Genomic DNA, 6,548 nt, shown 5'->3' with positions numbered 1-6,548 from the left:
TGTAAGTGTAGAGAGAAGTATAGAAATCTATGTTATTGTTCGTGTGTCCTTAAACTCACCTAACTCAGGAGCGTGGTGATGGGGAGTATCCTACCATGGAGTTCATCTACTCAACCGTGTCATAATCATCGTAAAGCTGTCTCCCAGAAATAAACAAGCTAACCACAAGCAAGCACAATGTGTGATTTAAAGTAAAATAGGAGAGTTCAAACAGTGTACCACAGATGTGGGATTTTCTACTCAAAGCGATTCAAAACAAACCTGCTGAAATCTTAAATGGTACATGACTTTTTGTACACAGAGACGGTTGAGCACTCACATTTGGCTTCTGTGCTGCACAGCTGTGGCACACAGAGAGAGAAGTTCACTTCAGGGAGTTTTACTCCATTTTATCACTGCTGGTCCTGTCAAATTTGAGCCCTGCAGCTCTTCTTTGCTTCTGAAGGGAGAAATGCTCCACCGTCCTGCAGTGCTCATGAGTCAAATATCAAGGTGTAGCTTTAATAAGGTGCCATTCTTGTCTGTGAATCACAGAGTTATATATATTTTATGAAAGTTACATACTGTAGCTTTAAGGTTCTGTAACTGAACCCACAGGCTTGTACAGCAGACCCAATGCATGATGTTTGCATCACTTCATCTGACTCTCTTCTTAGTCTGGAAGATAGTAATTCTGGTCGTACTACATGACTGTCTTCCCTTGGTCCTGACTTTAATCATTAATCTCCCTTGCAGATTGAAGCCTTTTTCTGTGGATATCATCAATGATCATGTGTTTCCAACCACAATTCTTTCTCAGAAGAAGTGGTTCCCTACTTTCCTTACAGGCTTTAATAATGTGCTGGACGGTTCTTAACCCAGTTTTATTAGTTCCTCTAATATCCTTAGATCAGAGGTTTCCAACTCCAGCCCTCGAGAGCTACTTCCATGCAAAGTTTAGAGACATCCCAGCTGAATAAATTAATGTAGTTACAACTTTGGCATGCTATCAGGTTTGGCAAAGACCTGGTAAAGGCTATTCATTTGATTGAGCTGATTTGGGGCAGGGATGTATCTAGAATTACAAGGACTGGAGTTTGAGACATTCTTCATTAGATGTTTCCCTTCATCTGCAGTAACGAAGATGTTACTTCTTCCTGCCTCTGGAGACAACAGGCTAAGTTACAAGTCATTTTTTTCACCAGTTGCTTGATCTATATTATAAAACATTGATCAACAAGGAGACTACCTTTTATGGTTTTACTGGGGAGCATGAACTCTGCTCTTCTTTCAAGATCTTACGCGTACCCATGGTTAAGACATAATTCATGATGGAAATGTAGGAAAAAAGGGAAACACAAAGCCTTTGTCCTGTTATGTAAGGCTCATCTTAACAGATGCATAATTTGCTATTACAACAAATGATTTAGTTTTGTAAATTCATATGTGACTTATATCTGCATGCATCAATGCTGCTACAGTTTACATTATAGAGTTGCCTTTTTAGGCTTGCAACACTCTCTCTGAGGAGTGGGTTTGAATTAAACACCAACAAGTAGTAAATCTGCCACATCCATCACCCATGTGTGTATGCCATGCAGGATTAATAAAACCTGGCAGGTGTAGCAATGCTAACAAAGTCTGGAGGGATTGTTGTGTCACTGGATTCCAGAGCTTGATAAATGTTCGCACCAAGCCTCCTGAAGAGTTCAAGGCTTTTGCAGCTGCATTCGAGCTATAGTTGAGCAGGGTCATAAAACTTCGCTTTACTCCTGCAACGTAATCGTCTAGGCAGCGATGAGCGCCATAATGCAGCTTTAAGGGATTCTGGTATCAACCGAAGTGATGATACACAGTACATATTTCCACATACTCTGCCATCAAATGATAATAACCATTTCGCATTGTTGGATTTCCACGGTTCGTTTTGCTTAACACAACAACCACACTGCTTTCATGAACTTAGAATATATCACTGTTGCTTTCTACGTTAACCAAGAGAGGAATACTCCCATCCTGTATAAATTTCATCCACAAGAAGCAGATTTCACAGCTTTATATGATTGAAAAACAAAATAAAAAAATAATAATAAAAAAACCCGAAATGCAATAGTCCCATCCTGTTGCAGCATTTTAAGCTGTTATTGAGCTGAATTAAATCACCAAGGTTGAGGAACTTAATCACTTGGTGAAAGATATATTGTAAGCTGTAATATATTATATTCATTGACACATTATAGCACACATTCACACACTGATAAAGCAGACCGACTGGCAGAAGTAACCAAAACAGTGCCAGATAACATGTAGTGTAGAAGAAGATCACATTTATACTTTTAAATGACATTACAAAAAAAATAAGAGGTAGTTATAAATAAATCTGGGTATAAATGAGTAATTCCTCCTGTCCACATTTTTGGTTTTTAATTACTCAAAATCTGTGTTCTTTTAAAGTACTTTTCCAGGCTTTCACACAGGAGTGTTTTTATTCAGATTTTTGGCACTCTTTTCACCCATTTTCAGCCGAGAACATCCAGACTATTTTAATTTATTAAGTTTTTGTTCTAAAGAGATTTAACTCTGATCAATGATTAATTCAGGCAATGTTTTATGTATTTCTTTGGCAGAAGATTTCTTCTCTTGCCTTTTATTTTTCTGTTCTCTCATTTTGTAAGGCACACAGTGAACAATATGCATTCAGAAGAGAATTAGCTAAAGTCACATTAGGGCAAACTTTGAAAGACCTTAGGCTTGAAAATCTGTTGATCAAAACCACTTCAAAGAATCATAATACAGTCCTGCGTGAAAGTATTACAAACCAACAAGAGTGACAGTCTGCTACTGTCCTGCAACTTTTAGATGCATCCATGGTCCAAAACACCTGAAACCAATAAATTACTCATTTGTTGCTTTATTGGTATAATCATATGCTGAAGATCTAATTTAGTCAATTTAATTTAGGGGCATTTGGGTGGGGGTAATTTGCAGGAAAGTGACTCAAGCTGGAGTTGGAGACCTCTGAATAAGATTAAAGCCCAACTGAATTACTGTGTTAGATGATATAGATATTTGTCATTGCTACAAGTATTTAAAAAAGTTCTTCTTTAGGGTTTCTTTAGTAGCAAAGAATAGAAAAGCAGGTTTGAAAAGGAATGTGTAACACTTCTGAGTAAATGCATTAAAATGAAAGATGTTTTTTAAACAGCTAAGAAAAACATTGAGGTGTTATGTGAACAATTGATGTCCAGATGAGCATGATGTGCTGTAACATAAGTAATGTGAGATCTGGTGCTGTTGCAGTGGGAACAAATGGCATAAATCAAGCCTACGATGATGTCAGATTCCTGTAAGTGAAAAATTACACATCATTGCAAGTCGTCCGGAGAGGATATTCTCAGGGTGACATACTAATTCCATGTTTCTAACATGAAAAGATGCAGAAAACCAACCTCTAAGCCTCTGGTCCTGCAGAGCTGACTGTTCCAAGAACACGTTATTGAAAATCTGTTTCAGATGCACAGCTTGGACTTTGGATAAAACTAAAAATTTTAACAAAGCATGAACATTTTTAAGAAAAAGCATAATGGAAACCTTAGATTACTTTTAAAACAACAGTGACCGTGAGCATTCCACATATACTTGTGTTTGTTACTTGTGATAAGCTCAGTAAACATTCAGGAATTTATTTTGGTGAAACTCAAAACTGCTTTGTTCCAAGCTATTTAACATTAGATAACATAATCTTTTAACTATAGCAACCTGTCCAAATAATAAAATGAGGCAACTACCCTGAACTTATCCCACAGTTTTATGTGATGATTCTGGTTTACTACAAAGCACATGAGTTGTATTTATGCAGCAAACTTGATGTTTAGTTTTGTTTTTTTTCCATTAGGATTGTCAGTATTTTTATTTTGCAGCTGTCGTGTTACAGAGACACAGCTTTAAATGAGATACTTCCAGGAGCTTTAACTGTACAGTGGCCCCCAGTATTTGCAGGGGTTAAGGGTCACAACTCCCTGAAATAAATGAAATCAGAAACTGCTTGTCACTGCTTTCTGAGTTTCCTAAATAATTGACAGCTCATAGCCTGTTAACTAGTCATTTATTTGATTCACTTGTGTAGGTAAAGTTGAAGGATTATAGCTGTCAAGAAGTCCTACAAGCCCTAAGTTTCCCACAGCATTTTCTGGGGAGTGTTGCAGCAGTGTGTGATTCCAGAATATGTATTAGTTCTATTCAATACTTGCATGATAAAAAGGAAAACCTTGGTCACCACCTGGTTTTAACCATTTTCTTATTGCATTTAAAAGAGCAACAAACAAATGGACAAAGATAAAGATGAGACACCTCAACTCATAGGTAAAGGGTGTTCAAGAGTCAAACTTCAGTATAATTTCCTGCTGATTTTATTACACTCTGGAGTGTAATCCTCTTCCATTTATAGCATCCTCTTCCATTGTTCACATGTGTTAGCATCACAAAGAACCAGCATGGAAAACATTCAAACTTGACTCATCCCCCAGCAACATCCCCACACAAATTAGAAACAGAAAAAGTCCCAAAATGTGTCATTTATAAGTTCCTATGGTACATAATTAAACTCTTTGCCCATGTTAACTTGTCTGCTTGAGTTAGACGTCACGGTACAGTTCAGAGAACGATCCCAGCAGGAAGACTCTCGCTACAACAGAGCCCAGCCTTTGAGAGGATTTGAAACAGTTCAGATGACACAGATGGGGGGTGAAAATGAAGGATTGATGGCAGTGATCTTTAACACTCTAATCCCTGTCTATTTCAGAGATTAAAGTTGTTTAATCAGAGTCATAACTGTCGAAAGTCCGTATGAGTGGCCGTGAAGAGGTTTTTGTGTGTGGTCATGATGGCAGTTAATTGTTGAACCCCAGAAAGTTACAGGTCAATGTCTCTGAGCCTTGACTCTTCCTGTTGCTGTGCAGGACCAATTTTTATGTTGCGCCAACAAGAGGAAATTGGAAGGCAACCAAAAATAAACTGGTCTCCATGATGAATAACCGAAGAGGCATTTGACTCTTTTGTATTTTCTTTATTCCAGAGTTTGAATGTTTATCCACAATAATTTAAAGGAAAATAATAATCCCAGTATTATTTGATGTCTGTTAGATCACTGCAGCAGGTCTGTCATGATCTGTAGGACGGCACATTTAGTTTTGTGGCTGCTTTGGTTCTCTTGCCTTGAGTTACTGCTGTGTTTTCATACTTAGCTCTCTGTGTTTCTTTATGGCTCCATTTATTCCCGAGTCCAATTTGCTCGCTTATGTTCTCTGTGTTCCTCTGTATTGTTTATTTGAGTTCTGTGTCAACTCTGTCCTCTCTCTTTCTGCTGCTGCACCTTCAGATAATTTGTCACCTGTTTGCTGTTCAACCTCCTCCTCCTTCCAGTATTCATGCTCTTCTTTGCATTAACTCCTTGCTGTACAGTTGTTACTGAGATGTGCTCGTGTTTTATACTACATTACCTCTTTGGTCCAACACCACTTAAACCAATGGTAGTTTTATAGCCAAGGCTAAGCTTCAGCTGTCAAACAGATGGCTCCCCATTTTAGAAATTAGAATAAATATTCTTTTATTGCCTCTCAGTGGGAAAATTTGAGTGTCATAGCAGCAAGTTCAATAAGTACCAGATTCCCCAGGTCTTGTGGCTGCAAAACAAGCCCACACATCACGTTCCACTAACATGCTTTAAAGTTAGCATCAGTTGTGAGGGTCCTGTTGGTGCATCACTCCTGACTGCCATTTTAATCAAAATATTAAATAATTGATTGCATAGTTATTCACACTGTAAAAACATCCATGTGCATGCTGAAAAGATAAAATCTTACCAAGAAGTTTTGCATTGAGTAAATATTTCATTATACTACTTTCCAAAAGAGAAATTTAGCACACAAGTAACTTTTAAGCAAGCTATAGGAGCTTGTTTTAATTCCTTAATATTGGTGGAAAATAATGATAGTTCCATGGCAGATTATTTCACTTAGCATGAGAAAAATGTCTTGCTATAAGTGAAATAATCCATCAGTAGAACTAGTATTGTTTCACCAATGTTAAATAATTATTCACTTAAATTAAGCTCCTCCACCAGAGCCAGATTTATAGTTTTGGATTCAGTTTGGGTTTTGTATAAATTAGGTTTTATGTGAACTTTTTGAGAAATCCTGGGAAGAGTGACGGCTGTCGTATGTGTTTTCCATTTGCTCTTTCACTTTGCAGAATTATGACTTTTCAAATGCATCAAATAGTCTTATAACTCTTTCCAGGTTAAAGGTTAGCAACAGTTTGTTCCTTCAGTTCATTGCTAAAATCTTTGCATCTTTATGATGACATAAACACAAAGACATACCACCAAACCACCAACATATTTTCTTTTCAGGAGCTTCTAGTACTCATGATCCATTACTCAACTGGTTTTAATTAATTACTAGCTTTGTACTTTTTCTCAAATTCTTTTTTTTTTTTTTTTTTTTTTTTTTTTTTTTTTTTTTTCTTTTAAAAAAAAATAAAAAAAAAAAAAAAAAAAAAAAAAAAAAAAA

Source organism: Poecilia latipinna, unplaced genomic scaffold (assembly GCF_001443285.1).
Source record: "Poecilia latipinna isolate Pla-1442-1.1 unplaced genomic scaffold, P_latipinna-1.0 Scaffold720, whole genome shotgun sequence".
NCBI lineage: Eukaryota > Metazoa > Chordata > Actinopteri > Cyprinodontiformes > Poeciliidae > Poecilia > Poecilia latipinna.
The sequence above is the reverse complement of the archived record's forward strand: the minus strand, read 5'-3'. Positions refer to the sequence as shown.